General features: G+C 40.1%; 1 long non-coding RNA gene across 1 annotated transcript; it reads left to right on the forward strand.

The window, feature by feature from the left end:
• Window positions 1-490: 490 nt before the first annotated feature.
• Window positions 491-21,597, forward strand: LOC136011208 (uncharacterized). Its single transcript, XR_010611286.1, has 4 exons — window positions 491-529; window positions 14,874-15,017; window positions 15,826-15,951; window positions 18,448-21,597. It is a non-coding gene; the product is annotated as an uncharacterized LOC136011208 (long non-coding RNA).
• The last annotated feature ends 5,366 nt before the right edge of the window (window positions 21,598-26,963 follow it).

Raw genomic sequence — 26,963 nt, forward strand, 5'->3', positions numbered from 1 at the left:
TGGTGTCTGACTTCTCTTGTGTTGACAACACCAATGTTACCAGCAGTATGTGGCAGAAGCAAAGAATCATCTTAGGCAAAATTAACTTACATGATTCATAAAAGTGAGGCACCTAATAGTGTCAGAATGCCTCAGTGACTTTTAGTTTCAAAGAAAGAGAATTAGACATGCAGGTTCATCACACTGTGAATGGAGTTAAGAGCAATTCACAGCAATATACGCCAACCCAAGGTACCTAAGGGAAAGCAGTACCTAGAATCAGGCTAATTAAAGACTTCACAGTCCTGAGCTGTGAAGTTAACACAACTGCTGCAGATGAGGGTGTGATTCATTTCATAGTAAATATAAACAGTAAAATAGTTTAAGGGAATTGTGCTTTAAAGTGCTACTTTCTCAGTGTTGATGGCAGAGGCAGCACCACCTAATTAGGTCAACAGTGGGCAGGTGCTGTGAGCATCTAATAGGGCTCATCCCCACATTAGGAGTGCTGGAAAGAGGGAGGATGCTGGTGCCATCCAGGAGCCTCAAGGTAAGTGGGATCAAGTCCAAGGATGTTTAAAGCTTACTGTTGATGATGCTGGTTTTAAGCTGCTGACCTCTTTCCTGAGGATATATCAGAAAAATAATGTGAAATTTTAGTTTGGAAAGAGGGAGAATGGAACTGAACCGATTTGTGATTCCACAACACCAGAGGCAGCTGTTCAGTTTGAGTTTGTGTGTGACCTTACTGAGGGAAAAGCGTGTGGAGGGCGAGCCCTGTGGAAGTTTTACAGGAAGTTGAGAAGGAAATTGAGATGATAGTGGAAGGACACCCTCAAGGCTGTGGCGGCAGCTTGGCAGAAGGCAGAGACACACGAGTCCCAAGAAGGTGGGATCTCAAGTGTGACTGGCTGTTAAAAGGCAGCTGCCAGCTCAAGAAAGATTGGAATGGAGTATTGTATTCTAGCTTCAGCTAAAAAAAACCTGCTACTAGGGATATTGGCTGTTAGATTAGATTACATTGCTAGATCTGCCCAGTCACACTAAAATTGTAACAGAAAGTCAGAGCCTTAAAAAGAAACCAGTAGACAGAGATATCCTACTTTTATTGAGCAGTGTCAGAGGTGGGGTTTGCAGTGTTATCTCAGCCTGGCTCCCTAGAAGCAAGATAGCATAGTGTCCACAAACATCATGCTGGGGAAGAAACCAATGTTTTGACCATATTAAATAGGCATTCTACACCCAGTTTTATTTGCTTTACGTGTGTGTGTATATGTTATATACTTATCTTTAGAAGGATTAGGCAATAGGGGGAATAAACCTAGAAAAATATAAACACAGGCTTAGTTATGATTAGGTCCCTTAATTTGTGTAGTAACAGAAACAGTAACAAAAAAAAAAAAAAAAAAAAAAAAAGCCAAACCGGTGAGTTTGTTGAAAAAGTTACAATTTTTTCCCTTTTTAAACAAAATGTTTTGGAAACATACAAAGATAATATTTTGGCAATCTTTAGCCAAATTTAGCTTCCTGTGCAATGATGGTTTAGCACCGTGGGAGTCAATGACAGTACATAGGTGTTAAATTATTAGCCTTTTCAAAATTGTAAGTTGTTTTACACTTACTCTGTAATGTTTTAATTGATGTTACTTATAAAGGTGAATATTCTGATAATAATAATAATAAGCCTATTAATTTTTGTAAAACTTGAGCTACCTTCCTAAGTAAGAGATGTTGAGTATAGTAATCCACTGATACTTACACTCACAGATTTCTAAGAATTTTTACATTAACACAGTTACGGAGAAATCACAGTTAAAGCTATTTGTGTATCAAAAGTGTGCAAGCTCCTGTGATTTACAGTAGTGAACATCAGAGGTGCTTAGTGGGTTGCTAAGCACAGAAAAAATTAATGGTATTATATTAAAGGACAACATTGTATTATATTAAAGGACAACATTTAGGTTTCTATTTTCCTGTAGCTTGAGAAATTTAAAACATAATGGCACTCACTATAACATTTGCTTTAATGTTTGCATCATTAAAAGCATGAACATTGTCTTCAAAGGTGGGCCTGTTCTTTAAGGTGGTAATCCTATTCCTCCTCCTGCTGCTGACTCTTGGGCAAGTGCTGTGTCTGACCCCTGTCAGTGATCCTAATTCTCTGTACTAACTGTGCTTTGCCAAAGGGGAGGTCCCTGGCTGTTGATGTGTCCTGTGGCTGTTCTTCAGAGAGCCCTGGTTTTCATCTGTAGGTGTGGTAGATAATGATTTTTCTCACCCTGTGGCTAAGTGAGATGCAGACATTTTCTGTGTGGATAAGACCTGCTGAAGGGTTTTCATGGGGGAAGGAGAAAGGGCAGGCAGATGCCTGTGCCCAGCAGTCACACCAAATGCCCCATTTGTGCTCCTGTGTAAGTGGGGAAGGTATTGGAGTTTTTCTCTGAGATCTCCAGTGCCATGCGATTCAATACGCCAAATTCCATTAAGCTTAAGGAAAGCTGATCTCCAAAACCATTACATGTCAGTGGTAAGGGCTGAGTGCCCCTCTGGGGACCCCATTTCCTCGGTACTTGCTGTTGTGGGAAATGTTCAGTTGGTGATCTGGCAACTTGGTGTGCTTGGTGCTAGATCACTATTCAGTGCAACAATTGAGGCACAAAGAAACCTTACTTAAGTAATATTGGTTTATTAGCCTTTTTTATGTATTTAAAGTTGTGGTTTCAGCAGTATAAAGGCAAGTGTCTCTTTTTTCGGCTTAGTTTTCCCTGGATGTCATAGAAGAATAGCAGGTTTACATATCGAAATAAACTTCTTTTCAAACAGTTGCTTAGGCAGGAGAATTTCTCACTTCCCAATTAAGCAATTTATCTAAAAGAAGTACTTTCCCCCACCCTTTCCTTTACAGGATTAAACACTTACTCAGCTTGAAAGCTGCATCAGTCTGCCTGTGTGGGATTAATGCCTCAAACATATTTGCTGCAGAGATGACCTGCAGACATGAGCATCATGTTAAAAAATAGCTTTTATAATTCCTTGTGCGTGATAACTGAGAGCCAAAATCTGTCTCTGTTTTCCCCCTCCCCGATGGCCCATCCATCCCCTCATCCAGCCCCTCTGTCTCCTTGGGCTTGGGTGGCTGCTGGCGTCGCTTTCTGGCTTCCGTGGGTTTGGCTCTGCCGTGTCCCCATCTCTGCATGCACCGTGGGAGCATCAGCACATGCGGTTCCCTCCACATTCAACTCGACGGGCTGTTCATGAGCACACACAACCTGGTGTCCGCACACATAACCTTGTGTCCTAAAACCTGGACTGAGGCTGGTCCTGCTGAACAGCAGAGGCGGCTTTGGGCTTAGTTCAGCTTTTTGGGTAAATCTAGGGAAGGGAGGAGACTTCCTATTTTTCTCTTTAAACTGTTGGTATAAATAAGTCTGGACATGTTCCAAGATTACCATCGCAGCTCCTAAACACTGAAAGGAATCAATCCTACAACGCTTTTGAGGTTTCCCATCACTCACGTTTTCTCCTGTACAAGCAAATCCAGTGTGTGTGGCGCTGAGCAGCATGATAGCCTATTTACTCAGTCTCTGTCCTAACCTTGCCCCTCTGTGAGGTTGGAAGGAAACTGCTGTGCTTCTGCACTGGCCCCTTCTGGGATGTATTAGTTTCTGCTGCTTGTAAGGATCCTTTCTGCCCCTCTCCTGCTAATCCAAATGTGTAAAAGTATTGTAAGAGGGCTGGAATGATTGACTAAAGGTTTTATTGCTATGACTTATACACATATCAGTAATTACTTACATGACCTTTTTTGTTTGTTTGTTTTGTATAGCACTTAATATCTAATGAATGGAGCTAAAAACGGGAAAGCTGGAGTTCAGGGTGGGGTCACAAGGTCTGTTACCTCTGGGGGTGATGATGTTCACCTGGGGAGAGATCCTGCATCTGCTGATTTATGTTGGGTATTTCCAACTACTTTTGTTTTGGAGGTGGGAGGAAACTGCTGATTTACCATGCTGACCCAGCTCCCCTGAAGGTTAGAGTAACCTTAGCACTGCAGTGAAGGGAGCTGAGGCCTCTCGCTTTGTTTTCCTTTGTGCTACAGAGAAGGGGTTGGTGACTTTGTGAGTATTTGTATGTTTGCACAGGAGAAGTATTTTCCACTAATTTTTCATGTAATATCTGAATTCTGGAAGTCAATATAACCAAAGATTTGTCTATTTAAAGACCAAATATATGCCACCCATGACTCTCTGCCTGTGATAATTTTTGAGCTGTGAATTGCCCACAGTGCCTTAAGTAAAAAGCTCATCCATGAGTACGTATTTTTTTTGTATAGATTTAGTCTGCAGTTTGAAAAAAAATAACAGTTTTATAATTCAACAGCTGTAATATGTTTGCTGGGAACATTAACGTCTCTGAAACTTGATTATGCAAATATTTGCAGAGGGCAAACAAAAGCTCATAAAAAGCAAATCCACAAAATAATTAAGGAAAGATTAGTGATTTTCTGGTTTGTGGTTGTTTATTTATTTATTTATTTATTTTTAACAGTGTTTGCTCCTCTCTAAACATTTCCGAGACTTTCTGGTTGCTTCTTCCCCTTGAGTTATTTAGAAGCTGGATGAGGTCACTGGAGAAACCCATCTGGCATCTGATGCCATTTAGAACCATAGAGTCATGGAATGGTTAGGGTTGGAAAGGACCTTAAGATCATCTAGTTCCAGCCCCCCTGCCATGGGCAGGGACACCTCACACTAAACCATCTCACGCAAGCCTCTGTCCAGCCTGGCATTGAACACTGCTAGGGATGGAGCATTCACCAGTTCTTTGGGCAACCTGTTCCAGTGCCTCACCACCTTCACAGTAAAGAACTTCTTCCTTATATATAACTTGAACTTCTAGGGATGGAGCATTCACCAGTTCTTTGGGCAACCTGTTCCAGTGCCTCACCACCTTCACAGTAAAGAACTTCTTCCTTATATATAACTTGAACTTCCCCTGTTTAAGTTTTAACCCATTACCCCTTGTCCTATCACTACAGCCCCTAATGAAGAGTCCCTCTCCAGCATCGTTATAAGCCCCCTTCAGATACTGGAAAGCTGCTATTAGGTCCCCACGCAGCCTTCTCTTCTCCAGGCTGAACAGCCCCAACTTTCTCAGCCTGTCTTCATATGGGAGGTGCCGCAGCCTTGTGGCCCTCCTCTGGACCTGCTTCAACAGTTTCAACCTGGCCTTGTGTTCCTTGCACAGCTCTGTGATTTTTCTACTGGATTAGAGCTGCATAAAATAAGTGTATTTATAGTCTCAGGCAGTGTTCAGAACGAGTGTTATGCATAAAATTGCTCGCTGAAGTAACTCTCATGATGCTGCATGAGAGCTGGGCCAATAGAGAATTTGGGTCACCATACCTAAGAAGATTTCTGTAATTAAAACAGCTTTTATAGAGCATATTTGCATTTTTACATGGAATAGTTGAAAAGGCTTTTAAGTTTCAACAAATCTATCCTCTTTCCTCCTGAAACATGTTTTTATAGCTCCAGATTGGAATCATTTAGCACCAAATTTTGATGAAGAAAAAAAAAATCATCATTGCATGATCTTAAAAACTTATTTCTCAGCTTGAGAAAGTTTTACAGACAGGGTTTTTTTTTTTTTTGCATGTGTCACCCTCTGAGTACATTCTGTACAAAGCCCTACAAAATAAAACTGTCATGGGTTACATGCCATGGAAATAGAATGAGTTTGAGCGAAACAAAACCTGCATTTGAGACTCAAGATTTTTATGTTTAATTTTTAAACTGTGATCAGAAAAGTACTGGATACTCTAATTTGATGTGTGCTGCACACACTGCAGGTAAAATGCATTCTGAGATCTTGGAAAGGTACCTGCAACTGATACAGCAGTTTTGGACAGAATTTTGTTTTTTATGGTACAACATTTTTAAGAACACTAACAATTCTAACTAACTAAATAAATAACACTAACAATTCTAACTAATTCTAACTAAATAAAACTGGACATCTGTAAATCGATGGGTCCGGATGGAATGCACCCACGGGTGCTGAGGGAGCTGGCGGAGGTCATTGCTAGGCCACTCTCCATCATCTTTGGTAAGTCGTGGGAAACGGGCGAGGTGCCTGAGGATTGGCGGATGGCAAAGGTCACACCAATCTATAAGAAGGGCAAGAAGGAGGACCCGGGTAATTATAGACTGGTCAGCCTTACCTCCATCCCTGGAAAGATGATGGAACAACTTATTCTTGACTCCATCACTAGGCATATCAAGGATGAGGGGGTCATTAAGAACAGCCAACATGGTTTTATGAGGGGGAAGTCATGTATGACCAACCTTATAGCCTTCTATGAGGAAGTGACTAGGTGGAGGGATGATGGTAGAGCGGTAGATGTAGTTTTTCTTGATTTCAGTAAGGCATTTGATACTGTCTCCCACAGCATCCTCATAGATAAGCTAAGGAAGTGTGGGCTTGACGATCAAGTAGTGAGGTGGATCGAGAACTGGTTGAAAGGAAGAAGGCAGAGAGTTGTGGTCAATGGCGCAGAATCTAGCTGGAGGTCTGTGACTAGTGGAGTTCCCCAGGGGTCGGTGCTGGGACCGGTGCTGTTTAATATTTTCATCAATGACCTGGATGAGGGAATTGAGTGCACCCTCAGCAAGTTTGCTGATGACACAAAACTGGGAGGAGTGGCTGACACACCAGAGGACTGTGCTGCCATTCAGCGAGACCTGGACAGGCTGGAGAGTTGGGCGGGGAGAAACTTGATGAAATTTAACAAGGGCAAGTGTAGAGTCTTGCATCTGGGGAAGAACAACCCCATGTACCAGTACAGGTTGGGGGTTGACCTGCTGGAAAGTAGTGAAGGGGAAAGGGACCTGGGGGTCCTGGTGGATAGGAGGATGACCATGAGCCAGCAATGTGCTCTTGTGGCCAAGAAGGCAAATGGCATCTTAGGGTGCATTAGAAAGGGTGTGGTTAGTAGGTCAAGAGAGGTTCTCCTCCCCCTCTACTCAGCCTTGGTGAGGCCGCATCTGGAATATTGCGTCCAGTTCTGGGCCCCTCTGTTCAAGAAGGACAGGGAATTGCTTGAAGGAGTCCAGCGCAGAGCCACAAAGATGATTAAGGGAGTGGAACATCTCCCTTATGAGGAGAGGCTGAGGGAGCTGGGTCTCTTTAGCTTGGAGAAGAGGAGACTGAGGGGTGACCTCATCAATGTTTACAAATATGTAAAGGGTAGGTGTCAGGATGATGGAGCTAGGCTTTTTTCAGTGATATCCAGTGATAGGACAAGGGGCAATGGGTGTAAACTGGAACATAGGAAGTTCCACGTTAACATCAGGAAGAACTTCTTTACTGTAAGAGTGACAGAGCACTGGAACAGGTTGCCCAGGGGGGTTGTGGAGTCTCCTACACTGGAGATATTCAAGGCCCGCCTGGACAAGTTCCTGTGTGATGTACTGTAGGTTACCCTGCTCTTGCAGGGGGGTTGGACTAGATGATCTTTTTAGGTCCCTTCCAACCCTTGGGATTCTGTGATTCTGTGATTCTGTAATTCTTAAGCTGCCTTAAGATGCTCAGATCAATTATTATTTCAAGAGCAATGCAGTGCTCGTTATTCTTCTATATTGTTACTGTGGAGAAAACAGTACGTATCTGAAACATCAGAGATCAGTCTTTAATAGTTTCTAGATATAAAGTGAAGGAATGAAATAACTAACATTACAGTTTACCACAAATTTTGGCTTCAATTTAATAAAGTTTAGCTTCTAATGATGACCTGTGTGATCATGCACACTTACACAATTAGGTTTTGTATTTTAACTTTTTAAATTAAAATGTTGGATACCTACAGGTAAAGAATATATCAAGTAGTATGCGATAGTGTAAGAGTTCTCCAGAATAATACTGTGAATGTTTGGGAAATTCTCATAATGTCAAAATATAAATTATCGAATAGCTACAATTCTACTACAGAAAGTGCAATGTAGATTAATAGACATAAAAGGAAACATGTTCCAGATGAAGTAGCTGAGTAAATATATCATCTAAATGGTTGATGTAGTAGCTAAATTACTGTAAACAAACAATAAAATATCTTAGAGGAAATATTTTGGAGAAGTAGCATATTGGAAGAGTGAAAAGATAAATGCAAATTGCAAATGTAAAAAGGGAAAAGGCTGGATGGCAGTTTTTCAATGTACTATGTAGGTTCTCTTGGTTATCTGTCTAATAAAGTTGGCTTTCTTGAACAGTAATGACTACTCCCTCTGACACGGAGTAATGCATAGCAGATGATGGTCGATACAAGATGGATACAATATATTTCTGCCGTTAAAAACTTATAATGGAAATATTTTTGGACATTGTAATATGAAAATGTTCAGTAAAAGGAAAATGCTGAGATTGTATACATCACTAATCAATTATGAGCCATCATAATGCATAACGGAGTGAGAAATCAGCGTCCCTAGATATTTGTTTTATTAGTGAGCCCAGTCCTGCAGAGTACCAATTCACTGTATACAATGATGATACCAATACAATACTGATACCAATTCAATGTATACAATGCAATCTTTTATTTATTTATTTATATTTAGTCATTATCTTTGATAGTTTCATTTTCCAAGAAAATATCCAGGCTGGAACTGATCACCCTTTACCTCTAAGGCTGAAGATGTCATATATATGGTTTTATGCCAAAACTGCTTGTGGAAGCATCAAAATTCTTGTCTCCCAAACAGTGGCTAACTGCCATCAGCAGCAGAGTCAGCTGCAAGTTTCAAGTTGTAGGTAAGGTAGAGTTACATAGTAAAATAGTTCTACTTCACAGAGTACACCTGGAGTACTGTGTCCAGCTCTGCAGCTCCCAGCGCAGGAAAGATGTGGGCCTGTTGGAGCAAGTCCAGGGAAGGCTATGAAGATGATCAGAGGGCTGGGGCACCTCTCCTATAAAGAGAGGCTGAGAGAGTTGGGCTTGTTCAGCCCAGAGAAGGGAAGGCTCTGGTGAGACCTTAGAGCAGCTTTGAGTACCTAAGAAAGCCTGCAAGAAATCTGGAGATGAACTTTTTACAAGGGCATGTAGAGATAGGACAAGGGGAATAGCTTAAAACTGAAAGAGGGTAGACTTAAATTTGATACTAAGAAGAAATTCTGTACTGTGAGGCTGGTGCAACACTGGCACAGATTGCCCGGTGAACCTGTGTCTGCCCCATCCCTGGAAGTTTTCAAGGTCATGTTGTATGGGGCTTTCAGCCATCTGCTCTAGTAGAAGGTGTACCTGCCTGTGGCAACTAGGTGACTTTTAAGGCCGCTTCCAACCCAAACCATTCTGTGATTATGTGAAAAAAAGTGAAAATTAAAAGTGCTAGCAATGGCAGCAGAGTTGTCCCCTCTCAGCTGATGAGAGGTAGCCTGGAAAAATGGAACAATTTGTCTCTTGTGGGATCATACCTTATTTTGTGCTAACTTTTTCTGTTTTTATTGTATTTTTCATCTTGCTTCCAGAGAACTGTCATGTAGATCAAAGGTAGTGGTAATAAGCTGAGCTGATGAAGCTTTCAGAAGAAAGGGGAGGAAAAGAGATAAAATACTCCTAACTGTTTTCCTTAAGGGTTTTTTCTTGAAAATACTAGATATCTGATTCTCAGTGTTTTCTCAAACTGACACTTCTAAAAAGATGATAAAAAGTTTCTAAGAAAACAAAGTATTAATACTGAAATTACAATGACAACTTCTAACTTCAGTATTATTTTACATTATTAATTATGATTTATGGAGAACATAAATATAGAAAAACTAGATAATAGACTTTTTAATCTTTTTAATAAGAGATCTAATCCCACAATCATTATTTAATCAAAGTTCTTCTTTTCATTTTTTTTTCATGTGTTTTCCTGAATCAGGCCTGTGATATTTAAAATTTCCCATTGGTGACAATTTACATTTAAAAAAATACACAAAGTAATGGTTGCATTCTTGCCACATGCCAACATGATGAACAATTAAGCTCTATTAATTCCCTTTTATGATGGGCATTGAGGCTAAAGAAACTTAAATGTTTTGTGCAAGGCTGCCGAAGAATTAGTGTTAAAGATGATGAGACCTTGAGGATTCCTATCTCTTTGCTATACCTAGCTGAAATATAACAATATTTGAGAGAAAAAGTACTGACACTACAGTTAGTAAAAACTCTAAAAAAAAAAAGAGAAATGAAAACTCAGCAAAATGAAGGAGCCGCACATTTCAACCCATCCTTTCCACCAAATGAGAATTTCCTGGTCAGCAGAGACTCATCAGATGTTTCATCAGGGTGGACAGCAGTTTAATCCTTAGCATAATTGCTCATTCATCCTAGTTGTCCATTGTGCATATTACGCAATAAAGAATGACTTTGTCCTCTTACACTGTGCATATCTGACTTACAGCCTTCTTGCTCACAATAAAAGTTGCCTGAACAATGTAATCCAGAGGGGGAGTATTGCACAATCTTCATATTAGCAGTCTCCAAAACCCAGTCTTGTTCCTTTGTAAGACAAAGCGTCTAAAGTTCCATTGATTCTTAAGAGGGCAGAGTCGCTTGATAGGTGAGTTCTGAATTCTCACATTAAAATACAATTACATTATTAAAGTAATGCAGCTGCCTCTAAGACAAATTGTACCTAAACTTGGAAGGACCAGTGGTGGGCAAAGTATTTAAAACCACTCAAAAGTCTGAACTTGAATGGCTTCTAAATCTTCAGCTAGAATTTATTATTTGCTGTCAAATTTTCCGGTATCTTGAGCTATAGATCAGCTGCAGGCTCTCAGGCAAGGTGTAGAATAATGCTGCTAAAGTATTTCTCCCTGTTGCTGTTTCCCACAGTATCACCATATACATCCATTTGCTGGTGGCACAGCACCCATGAGGGAAGAGTTGCTCCTGGCTCAGTTTCCTCCTCTTAGCATTCCTTAGTGAGAGCAGAGAGCTCTGCTTGGGCAGTGATGAAAGTGCAGTATTTGTGTATTGGAGAAGCTGGAAGAAATGCCCCTTGGGATCACATACTTTTCATTTCCTGCTGTGTCGAGAATTGCTTATAAACATTCCACTTTCAAATTACCACTTCCTTCTCATTTCTCACTTTATTTTTGGCCTTCATCAATAATGGTTTTGGCAATCCAGACTATTTTATTTACCTTGGGACTTTTTATGCCTTGCATTTTTAAAAAAAACAGCATCCCATTGAATAATGTTTAGCATTTATGCCTAGTTTTCTTGAAGATGAACAAAAAAAGTACTGTTTGCTTGTCTTTCAGCCAAGATTTATATTATTTGTATTCACCTTTCCTAAAGAGACAGAATGACATAAAATTTGGAGGAAGTATATTCTATAAATAAGGAATACTTGTGTGAATAATTTTTAACCATCTTCGTGTTGCCAAAGTAATGAACTGATGTAGTTATGATCTTCATTGTGTGTGTTAACAACAGAGTAAGGATTAAAAAAAATTTAGCAAGACATGTAATGAAAATCTTCCCTGTCCAACCACATTTGATCGATTTGCTTGTCTTTCAGCAAGAAATGCGATAGAGCTAGGAAATCTGTCTTGCTCTGGTCCTGCTGAAGGAGTTTGAGTTATGTTTCTTAATAATGTAGCTTTATATTTAGTGGCAACTTACAAAGATTTTGTCCTCCTTTCCCTGAAGGCAAGATATGATCCAAGTTGCCTGATCAAATGAAAGCTGGTTTAGTTGAGCGTAATCAACATGCATCAAATGATCTTATTAGACAACTTGATAGTACGACTTTCTTGAGGCTCACTCTAGGGCTTATTGGATACATCATTTCTCTGTAGAATACTGAGCATGCTGGAGGAATATACACCATGCATAATGCATGCTGTAGTAGCTTGCTGTTGAAATGTGGATGGAATCAAATAGTAAAACTAGAATAATTGTTGAAATCTGCTGCAGATGCTGAGTGTAATTGATAAATAACAAGTAATAGCCAGGGTAATAACAGTTTTGTTACGCATATGCTCAGAAGTTCATGTTTCAAAGGGAAGTTCAAGTATATCTGGATTTTTCTTGGGTTTCAGTCGCAAGGCTGCAGGTGCTTTGTTTTGCCTGTTTGCTGCACAGCAGCTCACAGAGCCGTACTGGGAAGGGGGACGTGCTTCAGAGCAACTTTTTTACCCTCTGGTGTACTCAGTTAAGCAGGGCTGGGTAGAAGGCACAGAACATTACACTGGCTCAGCTGACCTGATGACTGTCAGCTCCTGAAACAGGACTGCATCTAACTATGGGTTTGTAACCTTTGTTACTTGGTTTCAAAACAACTTGATCTGGAAACGTGTGGTCACAGTGTCAGTTTCTGCACTGAGGGCAACCTTAGATGGTCTCTACTGTGGCAGAAAGGCTAGAATGTTTGAGCACATTAAATTCACACAAAATAATGGGTGACTTCATGATTTAGTGTGATTACAGGCAACTCCCATTGATCTTCTCCTTAATCTGAGTAGGTGCTTCTTGGACAATTAAGACTAGTAGCTTGCCAATGATTATGTAAATTCTAATGCCAGCTTCTAAGTTTGATTACTGTGAGATTCACTTTAGGTTTCTGATCTAATAACGTTTTAGTAATCAGTGACCTAACAGACATACGGTACTGGAGCAGTCATTTTGATGAAGGTTTTATTGGTTAAAAGAAGATCAGGCACTTTTGCTGTAATTAAAAGTGACTATGAAAATGGAGGACCAGCACAGACATGGGAAGAGAGAAGATCTTGCTTCTCTAGATTTGTGGGTGCAACCAGGTCTGTCAGCCAGTGAGACAGGCAGCTAGTGAGGTGTCTAAGGAGAAGGGTAATCCCTATGAGTGATCAAGACCTTCAGCTCCTTAAAGAGCAGCTGATGAGATTTACCTATCCTCTGGAGATCTCCTAAGGCTGGAAAGGACCCAAGACAGGTCTTTTGAGAGAGTAGGAAAAAGCATTTATACCTGCAGCTAAAAGTGCAATGCTAGAAGCAGTGTTTGAATGAGCAGGGAATGATAAAGCTGGACCTATGCCATGGACTCTTGGACCCTGAGGATGTTTCTTACACAGCCAAAAAAGGCCGTGTGGGATACTGACGGGGCAGAGTTGAAGGTGTAGCCACAAGTTCTGGGAAGGACCCACTGGTTTTGCACATCAAAGCATCTGCTGCTAAACTAGAATTTTTCAGAAGCCTTTCTAAAACAGGTGTTTATGTCAAATCCCTCCATATCTGTAAGAATTAGGAAGTTGCTAGATTTAAACACAAAATCACAGAATTGTTAGGGGTGGAAGGGACCTCTAGAAATCATCTGGTTTGTTCCAGAGAAATTCCTTAGGGAGTAAAAAGAAGGAGCTTTTCTAATTTTTTTTATTAATACTTAAGTATTTATAAATAGAAGCTTCTGTGTGGTAGTTTGAAGCCAGACTGTTTCTTAGATACGTGTTAGTGTCCAAATCTGTCACTGTATCCTAAATCCTTTAATTAGGTTTGCCAGCTCATAAGCAAAATAAAGTTTCTACATCAGATGTTTCTTTGAGACACAGAAGATGTTTCCTTGATGTTTTGGGTTATTTAAATTTTCTGCAATGCTAATTCTAGACAGTCTTACAGAAGCCTAAATTAGCTTGAAAAACAGAGGTCATATCAAAGCTGGTATAGAGCTGTGGCTTATGTTTTTGGCTTTTTGTTGTTTCTGAATAAAATATCTTCAGAAATGAAAACTCGTTCAGCTCAAGAGGTCATACAGCAGAAACTGCTATGAGACTTCTCTCTAATGTGGCAATAGACTTTCTTTCTTTCTTTCTTTCTCCTTCAAAATTTTTACCCAGATGTTACAATATAAAATTCCCTATAAATTAACAATGTAAAAAATATACTTAATTGAAACAACTCTGTACATTTTCCAGAAGGAGCTGTAGCATTTTATAGCAAGACCATCTTTGTGGATGAAAAGCTTTTCAGATTCATGGTTGTTGGCTGTGCTATGAAAAAGCATAGCTAATGCGATGGAACAGTCAGAGTCAGCATGTGGCTTCCTTCTCCTGACAGGGCATATGCCAAAAAAATATAAAAATTTAAAAAGTTACGCAAGCTTTTACACTGCATGTGAGCAAGTATTATTCCACTGCATTCTACCATGCATGTTGTTCCAAAGAGCAACTCTTGAAAGAAAAAATGCTGGCTTGGCTCATCTGAGGCTCATGGTGGTCCAAAGAATACGAAGTATTTCTCAACTTATCTACATTTAAAGATATTTAGGGGAGAGAGAGGGCAGTTGAGGGGGGAAGGAGTTTAAGATAGATTTTAATGAAAAATATTGTTAGAGTATTTATATATTTTGCATTTAATGTTACCTTTAGAACTGCAAATTTTCTTTTTTTCTACAACACAAATGGATCTTTAACTAGAAGTACTTGTACTTTGTATAACCATATACCCTCATAATTTGCAAGCTCTGCATTGAACTGAGGTCAAATTTCACATGCTAATAATCATATTGAGGTTGTACAGTGAAGCTGATGACCAGTAACAGCTAGTTTTGGTAACCAATTGAAGACTTAAGAAAATTTTATTATTTCGGAATAATTTCAGGTCACATTTAAGAATAATTCAACCAATTCTTGTGAAAAAAGCTCCAACAGATGAAGAATTATTTGCTGAAGAATCCGTTAGTATAGAGTCTTATACATAGGAATTAAATGCAACAGAATTTGTCTGGAGTCTAGAACACTTTACATGACTCCACTGAAAGGTCCGATATTGCCTTCTATTCTAGTCTTTAAATTGATACAAGCTCAGGGAAGACTGATGAGCATTTACTTCATAAGTGATTCCCCGTGTGCTTCTCACTGCTATGTTCCAGAACAATGTGACTCCCAAAACTGAAACTTATCTATTGACCTGGAAGAAGGATAAAGTATGATGAAAATGTAGGTATGTGGAGAAAATCACATGGGAGAAAACCAGCATTTGTTTTGAACATGGATTATTCCAGTAAGACTTTAAGGTAAGGGTAGTCTGTAAACTTTACATTTTGACGGCTTAGAGATAAAAATACTGTAAAAATTAAACTTTTTCTCTATAAGAAATCTCAAAGCTGTTTTTTTGTAAGTCAAACTTAATAGTCTGCCCCCCAATTTAAAGCAGTGGGGGATATTGAGACATTTTAAGAGTAAACAAATAAATATTCATTCTCTTTCCATCCCTCTAATTTGTTACAGTTTGTAGGATTAAGCAGGTGAGTAGCAGAAGTCTTGCAGGCCTTTCCAGAAGAGGAGAAGGGCTGCAGGCAAAAAGCTCTCTGGAGCTTTGAAAATGCCAAGTACCTTTTAAAAAAAGACAGTCTTATTAAAGTTTCTTTTACTGGAAATGGTGATAAAATACCTAACATGCAGTGTGAGAAGCAGCTAGTTTTGACATTAAAGATGCAAAACAAATCAAAATACCATAGAATTGTAGTGCTTTACAAAGTGTTAGAATACTGATGTTTTCCTTCCTCTGTCTGGGACTGTCAAAAGTTTCTGAATCTGACTTCTAAAACTCTTGTGATTGCCTCACAGTGTTCTCAAATACAGTCATCTCATGGGGGCCTCTCTGAGGAGTTTTCTTGGAGAGAAAAATGTTTTCTTTAGGTTCAATCCCTTGGAAGCCCCGAAGATATTTTTGGCTAGTTTCTTGTCGGAAACGGGAGACTTAAAAAGCTAGAAACAACACTTAGAATTCCCTAAATGACCTAATTTCTCACCTCCACTGAGGGATTAACATCAGTATTGGATGAACTTGGTCTAATTCTTCCCTTCATCTGGCTACTCAAGATGGAACAAGTACGTTTATGACAGGAGGAGTTGCTGGTGTGCCTGCTCCAGCTGCATCAACTTCAGCCAGCCCACCACATCACGCTGCAACCCCATGCTGCCGTGTATTGTCTCGGTCAGTTTGGTGTAAGTTGAAGATTCTTGGTCTAATTTTTGGTGTACAGTAAATTAATTAGTTAATTTGGGAAGTAAAGGAAGTCTAAGAGAAACTGAAAAAAATGAGCACCGGTGCACTGATCAGGATTTCGCTTTTCTGTGGTAAGAAATTAATGTAGGTTAGTTTTGGAAAAAGAGGAACCCTCTCTCTTGCCAAGTACTGTATCAGTACATGCAGTGAAATGCAGATGGTGCAATATTCCATCACCAGTAGCAAAAATTATCAACAGCAACAGAGTTTGTGTAGAAGTGCCTAATATAGCCATGGCTGTAATGGGCATGGGTTTGGACAGTCCTATGTTATAGCTGTCCAGGGAGGCAAAATTGAAGGCACATTTCTTAAGCTGATTAAGAATGATGTATGCATAATCTTTAATAAGATATTAATTAGAAAGATGTCTGCATTTACAGCCTCAACAGATACTGCAAAACTGTGCTCAGTAATATCTGCTTATGCATGAGTAGCGTAGACAGGCTGAGCCAGCGGCACAGGGAAACTGTGAGCGCACAAATCCCCACAACATTTGAATATATGTAAATAATGCATTAGCTTTCCACAAAAAGTTTGTGGTGGAATTAGCATCTAGGTCACCAAATTGCATTTTTTTTGTCCCAGGCTGATATGCTCATGGAGAAGAGAGGTAGCTTGCACCATTGTCATCCTCATGCTGCTCTGTGGAAGGCTGTCATTAGTGATTATGTTTCATGTCTTTAATTACTGAGATACTTTAATTCAATCTGATATAAAATGAACTTAAGGCTCTGGATTCTTATTTGTGGTGGTTTGGTTTTTTTTTAAATAGGGTTTCATAACAGAGCCTCAAATTTAGTTCATTGTGAACGTTCTAGAAGTTGCCAACTGTCAGTGAGTTTGGGACCAGTTTTCACCATGACAATTTATTACTTTCTGGGGAACCACATGAAAATTTGAGGTTTTGGAGGAGTTCCCTCATATTTTTTCAGGCTAGTGTTATTTTTTAGCCCAAATCAGTAACTGCTTTTGTCCACAAGAGCCTTCCAAAATAGACAGTTGAATTTAGATGGTAAACAGCAAGGAAATTATACATATATAGAGGAAAGTGATTTATGAAGATTATATTGAAGAGCAATGGTGAGGCCAGAAATACTAGTGAGCTACAATACATTACTTTTTTTTTCCTTCTCTGTCTCCTCCAGTCCAAAACCTTCACTGAGCCTGGCTGTGTCTTGGCACAGATGGGTTAAGGAACGCTGATGTTTATTATATATCAATATGTATGTAATATAACAGCATTATACTGACAGCTGTCTTAATTTAAATATGACTTGCTGGTTAGTGTAGAAACACATGTACATGCCATTCAAGTTAGATACAGCTCTCCACAGTAACGTGCACATGAAGAAAGAAAGGTGTTCCCTGTTCCTGGAGAGCTGGCCATCAAAGATGGGGGATAGGACTGAGCTGCCTGGCCATGGGTATTCAGTGCCAGTTAAGATAGCACTGAGTAGCTAAAATAGCTCTTTGGATGGCATGTATGACATGGCATCTACAGGAGACCCAAGTCTTTCAGGGCATCAGCTGGAGGCCAGCTGTGAAACCCTGAAGCATATAAAATGACCCTACAGACATGTTTAAGCACCAGGTTTACTTCAGGGATGTCGTATGTATACACTCAGAGGGAGGTGTTTGCAAGAAAACAGATGTCATCTAAGTGCAGAAGTAGCTTAAATATTGTCTGTTAGTAGGATGTTACTCCAGAGTAAAATTTTAAAGAACAATGTGTCTTTACAACAGGGCTGTGTAAATGTTTATAGGGAGCTGTCTGTCGAGGGAGCCAGTACTAATTTATGTGCAGAGTCATAATGCATAAAAGCAAAAAAGATTTTCCTAAATGTGGTTGAATGGCATTATCATGTAGGCCAACTAATGCAGAATAACAATCTGATTATCTTCCTTTTGTCTCGCGGCATTCATTATTGATCTAACACAAAAGTAAGAGCTAGATAAAGAACAGCACCGAGTTAAGTGACTAGTATAACTCATCCTCTTAGTTAAGCATTTCAAGAAAGAAGAAAGTGCTTATCTGGAATCAAAGCTGCAATTGTCTTTAAATTGCTTAAAGAAATGCCTTTGGTGCAACCCTTAGAAGAATGTACTTAATTTTACTTAAAATATGGATGCTTTGCCTTGAAATGCAAAGAACATATCACATAGCATAAAAGTAATTTTACAGCAACATAATATTCTTGTGTTGCTGTAGTCAGCAATGATAGATATTATGCTCTGCATCCCTATTGCACCTGCCAGGCAAAATGGAGAAACAGCGATGGAGGGTTTGCTGAAAAATGTCAAGAAATCTGCTTTTCTTGGTTTTTTTTCAAAGACTTTTTTTTTTTTTCCAAAGAAATTTGTCAAGCGATTTGCTGAAAAATGTCAAGAAATGGATATATAAATTAATGAGGGTATTTCTGTCTGTGTCCTTCAAGGGTCCGTGCTTCAGGAGGAAATCTGGTCTTTCACAGGTACTTCAGAAGAATGAGAAATCAAAACTATGCTTGGAGTGAGAGAGTACCTTCAGCCAACTGATGCAATATATTAGGAAAAAAGCTTTTCCTTGAACTTTTGCCATCCCTTTGGAGCATGTGGGAAGAAGCATTCAATTGCCACCCAGGGACTGGAAGACCAGCCAGACCAGTGCTTTTTCTCAGCAAACAAGTTTTGAAGAGGAAACACCTATAACTTCATTTCACAGAGGCTGAAATCCTATTTTGTGGATGATGTGCCATTTTGGGTGTGCCATGTTGGGTGTGCTTCATTAAATGAGGACCATTCCCTGTGGTGTGGAGCAGCAGGGCTACATCTCTACCAAGCCCTGGGTTGCTCCTCAAACTGGTCTGTCTCTTTAGGCTTTCAGTTTGCCCCAATTAAGTCATTTTTATGCCTCTGAGGGCCCTCAGTGGCCAAAGTTGAACGCCTGAAGTAACACATAAGCACGTAACACATATGAGGAATAATTGTGTACCGCTGGTGACTACTGTTTCATGATAACTAACCAGGATTATCAATATACAAGATTTCTGACGTCTGCATTTATATGTCAGTAGGGAATAGTACAGCATTTTCTGAAACTAGAAAGTAAGAGAACTGGCTGGCACTGCATCTTTTTGTTTCTGTCAGTGGCAACAGCAGAGAAAGCAGGAGAGCATGGTCTGTGAGCCTTTTGAGGAGAGATGAAGTGAGAGAAGAGGCACCAAACCTCATGTGTAGATAAGGTATTCTACAAGGGTCATCTGACAGACCAGCACTACAACATACTGTAAAGCATTCCTGCCTATAAGTTAGCTACTGTTCTCAGCTGCTTCTGCTGAAAGCAAAAATTGCAGGTTACCATTTGCAAATGCTTAACAAGTTTTTCTGTAGAAATCGACATTTTCATTGCTTTCATCCTGCAATGGAGAAACAATATGGTACAACATAGTTTTATATTTTGAATCTTTTATGTGTTCTGGTATTATGCCAGAATCTGCTGGGAAAGGAAATATAAATCTCTATGCTCTAACATATAGTCAAATAGGATTCTGGAATGCATAAGTTGTAAATCTAGGTGGAATTGGAAGTTCATTAGGTCAGTTAAAGGTTGTTTTCAAGAAACATTTAATAGACTCTAACCACTAATCTTATCACTAGTTTGCACTTGCTACATCTATCAGTGAAATTCAGGAAGGTTGAATGAATGTGTCTTGAGTTGACAAAAGCACCACTGCACTGAAGAAGAGAAGATGCAGTTTATAAATAACCACTGCTTACAAGGCAGAGGAGAACATAACCTTAGTGTAGTAAACTCAAATCACTTGAAAACTTTTGAGGAAAGATGTGTCGTTTCTACAGCAGGTTGGCCAGTTTGCCTGTGTTACAAAGCATTTTCCATGCAGCCATTTCTGTTCCTTGCTGGGACAGATCAGCACTACCAGTGCTGGGAGGCTGATTTGCTGCCTCTCTGATCTGTGGCAACTATTTATATTTTCTGAGAAGGGATGAGTAAAACTACGCAACCTAAGTTTTATGCAACCTTCATTATTTTATCTGCTTTCACCTTTTCAAAACCAAGTATTCGCATTCTTAAGATTTTTTCTTAGGTAGTGTTGTATATTTTGTGCTTGGAGGCTCATCCAGTCCCAACTCCTATATATAGAAGGCTTTGAAATGTGTTTAATTACTTTTGTGTTTATCTACTAAGTTAGGTCAGGCTGAAGCACAAATGTTCTTGGGAGTGTAAATGTTGGGCTTGCTCTGTACCCACAGTGATGCAGGGACCCCCACGTGTCTGCCCCTCTGACATCCTATCAGTCAGCTGAAATTTTTGTCTGCTTTAGCCCACATGCTTCACCTGTCCAACTTCTGTCCACTCCTGTTGTTTTGGGTGGGAATGAGTGCATGTGGTGAAAAACAAAAGGCAAAAGAGTATATTGGAGCAGGCTGTTTGTTAACTAAGAGATAAAAATAGTACCTGGACTTTATGTCATCAAAAATTAAACTGTTCAACATCGCTGGACCAGGAAGTTTAATTTTATCTCCACTGTACAGTAATCATTGCCCTCCAAGACACATTAATACACCATAGAAGCTTTAATTTTGATGCCACCAGCCAGGCTTCTCTCCTAAGGGCTGAGTTCCTAGACCGTAAAGAGAAAGAGAGGGAGAAAGAAAGAGAGGTTTAAACCACTTTTTTTTTAGGACTGCTATCCTGTAAAACTTTAAGGGATTATAAACCATATCCATAGCTACTGAAATCTTAAGTCACGAGTATTTTTTACAGAAAATGTCAGAAAAAATCACATAATGTGCTAACTGTGGCTTTCTCTTACTGCATGATCCTGAGTGTACATGCAAGTGTTAAAATATGAGTACTTTAAAAGAGAAATTGGCAGCAGAACATCTAGCATTTTCAGGAGAAAAATGTGTATTTCTTTTGATGTAGATCATGTGTTAGCAAGGAAGCATAATCAGAAAGTATCATATACAATCAATGTCATATATATATTGTTCTATAAATAGTTTTAATCAGATATGGCTAATTTAACACACTTTGTTGGCATTACCTGTTGCTGGTGTGGGATATGCTTGCAGCTGTAATTTCAGGTCCTTAATGGTTATTCTGTTACCCTCTGTTTTGGCATTACTGAATCTTGCCTTGTTGTTTAAAAAATTCTCCAACATTTTTTATTCCCATATTCATACTGTTCCTGCTTTTGACAGTTTGTTAAAACCTCATATCATACTATATGTTAAATCATAAAGCATGTGTGGCTTTGATGAAAATTGTGCCAGTAATTGTGTCCAGTACTTAGAGCATAGATCCCTTGTCTAGTGGGAATGTGACCACAGTAGGGATATAAAAGCCTACTATCTTTATGTTAGAAGAGCTTTCAAAAGTCATTCAGGCAAAACACTTAGCAGAAAGTACAGCCCATTTACAGGTGAGCACTCCATAAAAGCACTCTCTGTAAGCTGAGACACTAAAGGAACACTCAAGAAAAATTTGAATTATTTATTTCCACATGTTATCCTCTAAAAGCACTCTAAAGATCACTCCAAAGACTCCTGTCAGAACATAGTAATCTCAGAAACAGGAGATGAAAGACATGCTACCTGGGAGAGGCTTTGGAGAATGGAAGTGCAGATAACAATAGCTTAAATGGGCTGGCACTGCCTTTCTCTAGTTCTTTAGACACTGTGATAGAACTGAAACATGCATTTTAGTTTTGCAAACAGCTTTGTCTTCAAAATCCCCAGGCCTTAATGATCAGCACATGACACTGCTCAGCTTTGATCCACACAGGGAACTTGTCTGTCCTCAAAGTGGGGCTGTGCTGTACAGTTAGCCCCAAACTTGCCTTCCTGATTGGACAAGCTAAGGACAAGTGGGTGTCCATGCCTCGAATGTGAAAGTGCATGCCCAGTTTCTTCTGAGAGAGGATGGACAGCATCACAGACCCTAAAGAGATGGAAGTTATTTCACTTCCTAGCACAAAGCTGTGGTGCAGGCAGACCCTCATTCGCTCATGCCATTTTCAGTTTGGCCTCCTTGCTGAGTAACTTCAAACAATTCTCTGAAAAATGTGAAAAGAAACCTGCAGTTTTATGCCCCTCTGGTGCTATGCAATGTTCTCTCTGAATCTGGCAATCAGGCTTGAAAAGGTAAGGAAACACTATGTTAAAGGAGATCCTGAAGGGTCATTCTTGCAGTTTGTTGTGTTGGTGGTCAAGATTCGTGGCAGCATTTAATGGCCTAAGTACAGAGTCCCTCACCTTGCTTTGGTGCTGCTAATGTGTGAGGGTGTACTCAGGTCTCTGTCACTGAACTGTCTTCACAGCTTCTTCATTCCTTTTCATCTGCTTTGTACTAACATTTATTTTCTTCCTTAAAAAGATAAAAGGAGTAGATCAGACAATTTATTCTTACCATACTTCTAGATTTTTACTGTGTGTCATTTTAAATAAAAAAGAAATGAAGAGGATGAAATGCTGGGAGAGTAAGTTGGGGGTAAATGTTTATTGCTGACAAGTGTGAAATTCTACAATTCCAGTTTACAATGATGCATTAACCCTAAGCTATGGGTTTGGCTTTTTGTTTTGGTTTCTTTTTTTTTTTTTTTAATTGGCTTTTTTGTAGTGCAGAAAGACTGCTGTCAAAACAATTATTTGTGTGGCGTTTCAAAGATGTGATTTATATTCTGTTGAAAATCAGTGGGATACTGATTTAAAGTACCGTTGTGCTTTTTAAAATCCCACCAAGGATGTGGGCTTCCAAGGATGTCAAAGTATGACTTCAGGTACTTTGAACAGTAACATCATTTTGAGGTGAGTATTTTGCTTGCTTTATGAGGAAACATGTAGATGGCTTCAGCATAGAATCATAGAATGTTTAGGGCTGGAAAGAATCTTAAGATCATCAAGTTCCAATCCCTGTGCCATGGGCAGGGACACCTCATGCTAAACCATGTTGCTGAAGGCATGTCCAACCTGGCCTTGAACAGTGCCAGGGATGGAGCGTTTACCACTTCTTTGGGCAACCTGTTCCAGTGCCTCCTCACCCTCACAGTAAAGAACTTCTTCCTTGTATCTAACCTAAACTTCCAAATCTGATCTGTGTTTGACAATCCCCACAGCATATCTGAAGGCATGACAGACTACTGCTTACACTTATGTCTGTCTGGTGTTGCAATGGAGTCTGAGGCTGTTTTGCCTTTTCTGTCAAGCATAGTTTTATGTTAGGTGATATGGCCAAGGTTGCTGGAGAGATACTGTGAAACTTGGGTAGCTTTGCCATTCCAGGAATGAAATTAAACAGCTGATAACATAATTTTACTTGCTTTTAACTGTTTATATTTTCTGTTAAAATCTAGAACATTTGGTGCTATTGAAAATCAGAGAAAATATTTGTAACAAGACTTTGTCATTGGAAAATACTGATTTGTCAAAATGGGAAAGATTTTTTTTTCCTGGTGTGTTCCCTTGCTCTTGAAATGGGAGAAAAAGACCTTTGAAATTCTGAAGATATTTTACTTAAACAATTTTGTGAAATAACCACAACATTAGTATCCTTATAATTAAATTTCATGATTTCCCGACAACTGGAAAAAGGGAAAATGCTGCAAGGACAGGCGGCCTGGGAAGAATACAGGGATGTTGTCCGGGAAGCTAGGGACCAGGTTAGGAAAACTAAGGCCCAGTTAGAATTAAACTTGGCTAGGGATGTTAAGGATAACAGGAAGGGATTCTATAGGTACGTAGCGAATAAAAGACAGAGTAGGGACAATGTAGGCCTGCTCCGGAAGCAATCAGGAGAACTGGCTGCCCTGGATTTGGAGAAGGGTGAGGTGCTTAATGACTTCTCTGCCTCCATCTTCACTGGCAAAGGCTCTGACCACACCACCCAAGTCTTGGAAGGCAGATGCAGGGACTGTGAGAATGAAGACCCTAGGCCCACTGTAGGAGAGGGTCAGATTTGAGACCATCTTAAGAACTTGAACGTACACAGAATCACAGAATCACAGAATCCCAAGGGTTGGAAGGGACCTAAAAAGATCATCTAGTCCAACCCCCCTGCACACAACTCCATGGGACCAGATGAAATCCATCTACGGGTCCTGAAGGAGCTGGCAAATGAAATTGCTAAGCCACTGTCCATCATATTTGAAAAATCATGGCAGTGAGGTGAACTTCCTGACGACTGGAAAAAGGGAAATATAACCCCCATTTTCAAGAAGGGGAAAATGGATGACCCAGGGAATTACAGACCAGTCAGTCTCATCCCTGTGCCTGGCAAAATCCTGGAGCAGATTCTCCTGGAAGGCATGCTAAGGCACATGAAAAACAACAAGGTGCTTGGTGACAGCCAGCATGGCTTCACCAAGTGGAAATCCTGCCTGACCAATTTGGTGGCCTTCTATGATGGGGCTACGGAACTGATGGACACGGGTAGAGCAGTTGATGTCATCTACCTGGACTTGTGCAAAGCGTTTGACACTGTCCCACACGACATCCTTGTCTCTAAATTTGAGAGACATCAATTTGGTAGGTGGACCACTCAATGGATAAAGAACTGGCTGGATGGCCGCACACAAAGAGTTGTGGTCAGTGGCTCAATGTCCAGCTGAAGACCGGTAATGAGTGGTGTCCCTCAGGGATTGGTGTTGGGACCGGTCTTGTTCGACATCTTCATCGCTGACATGAACAGTGGGATTGAGTGCGCCCTCAGCAAATTTGTTGATGACACCAAGCTGTGTGGTTCAGTTGATATGCTGTAGGGAAGGAATGCCATCCAGAGGTACCTTGACATGCTTGTGAGGTGGGCTGATGCCAACCTGATGAGGTTTAACCATACCAAGTGCAAGGTCCTACACCTGGGTTGGGGCAATCCCAGGCACAGCTACAGGTTTGGCAGAGAAGAGATTCAGAGCAGCCGTGTGGAGAAGGACTTGGGGGTGTTGGTCGATGAGAAAATGAACATGAGCCGGCTTCAGTGTGCACTCGTAGCCCAGAAAGCCAACCGTATCCTGGGCTGCATCAAAAGGAGTATGACCAGCAGGTCGAAGGAGGTGATCCTGCCCCTCTACTCTGCTCTTGTGAGACCTCACTTGGAGTACTGTGTGCAGTTCTGGTGTCCTCAACATAAAGAGGACATGGAACTGTTGGAACAAGTCCAGAGGAGGGCCATGAGGATGATCAGGGGACTGGAGCACCTCTTGTATGAAGATAGGCTGAGGAAGTTGGGGCTGTTCAGGCTGGAGTAGAGAAGGCTGCATGGAGACCTCATAGCAGCCTTCCAGTATCTGAAGGGGGCCTACAAGGATGCTGGGGAGGGACTGTTCATTAGGGACTGTAGTGATAGGACAAGGTAATGGGTTAAACAGGGGAAGTTTAGATTGGATATAAGGAAGAAGTTCTTTTCTGTGAGGGTGGTGAGGCACTGGAATGGGTTGCCCAGGGAGGTTGTGAGTGCTCCATCCCTGGCGGTGTTCAAGGCCAGGTTGGATGAAGCCTTGTGTGGGATGGTTTAGTGTGAGGTGTCCCTGCCTATGGCAGGGCGGTTGGAACTAGATGATCTTGAGGTCCTTTCCAACCCTAACTATTCTGTGATTCTATAATTAATATATTTGTAAAAATAAACTGAAGTAAAATAAAACAGTTACAAAATACTGAGAAGAAACACTTGCCTATTTTGGAACTTTGTTTTTGCATTTTAAAAACTTTTCACCCCTATTGATTCAGGGTGAGAAAAAAATTGTCTCCCTCACATCTCCCAGAGTTCTTGAAATGAGAGCAATTCAGTACACAGATGCTATCGGGAAGCACTTGAGTTTGTCAACTTACAATATGCGGAAACAGAAAGCCTTACTGCAAAACAGGAACAGAATATGGATTTCCTAGAAATACTGTTGACCTAAAAGAAGCAACTCTTCTCCTCCTGCCAAAGAACCCCGTGCAAGTCTCTTATGTCACTAAATCAACAGTGTGCTGTAATTTTTTAGAGATGACCGTGCAAGGATTTCATTTTCCTAGGTTCTCCAGTAACCTTTTCTCAGGTTAAATGAGCTTTTCTCTTCTGTAATGGAAATATCCAGAAGACAAACCTGTGATATTTATTGCACTTTACTGAACAAAATCTGTATTTCCCCTCTGAAAAGAAGCAGCTGAAATCGTGGTGTACAGTATGTTTTATACACTATAAAAGATAAATTGTGGAGAAGGCTTTGTTCCCTTTTAGGTGAACAAATTTTCATTTGAAAGGAAAGCTGTAGAAGTAGGTAATAAACTAAATAAAATGCAATTGGCTCTAGTTAGAAATTTGTTTTCCAGATATGCCACACATCAGGTTTACAAACTGTAGCATTAAACCAAGTACAAAAATTTTAAATGTGCATTACTATTTAAAAGTTATTGTAAGAAGCCCAACAATTGAGCATTTGTATAAAAAGTTAATGAACTACTGTTGTCCATCACCTGCTGTGATGGAATGTCATAATTTAAAACCTCGATAAACAAAAGCTTGTGATGTTTTGGGAATTACTCATTGGTTGCGGATTTTTGGTTGTTGCCTCCAGAGAAAGAAAAACGTCAGAGTGAACTCAGGCCTCATTAAACAACATTGAGTCCCCAAGGAAGAAAAATTTTTTACTATGATGCCATGGAGGGGAACATGACACTGGGTCTCCATTCCCGAGGATCCAGCAATACAACCTGAATCAAAAAAACTCTGAAACCCCCTGTATCAGTTTTGCTGCTCAGGGAACTACCTAATTAACTATAATAATGGTCTAGTTAAAGCATATTCTGCACACCTGTAAGTAAGGTCAGTTCGTACTGGGGATAAAGAGGGACTTGAGTTCTACTAATCTTCAAATTACTCTCTGACAGGTTGTTGTGTATTTATCCACAATCAACATGTTATGTTTATGACAGGGAGTGCCAACAGAATGTCTCATGATGTGGCCGCTGC

The sequence above is a fragment of the Lathamus discolor genome, chromosome 3, assembly GCF_037157495.1.
Source record: "Lathamus discolor isolate bLatDis1 chromosome 3, bLatDis1.hap1, whole genome shotgun sequence".
Lineage (NCBI taxonomy): Eukaryota > Metazoa > Chordata > Aves > Psittaciformes > Psittacidae > Lathamus > Lathamus discolor.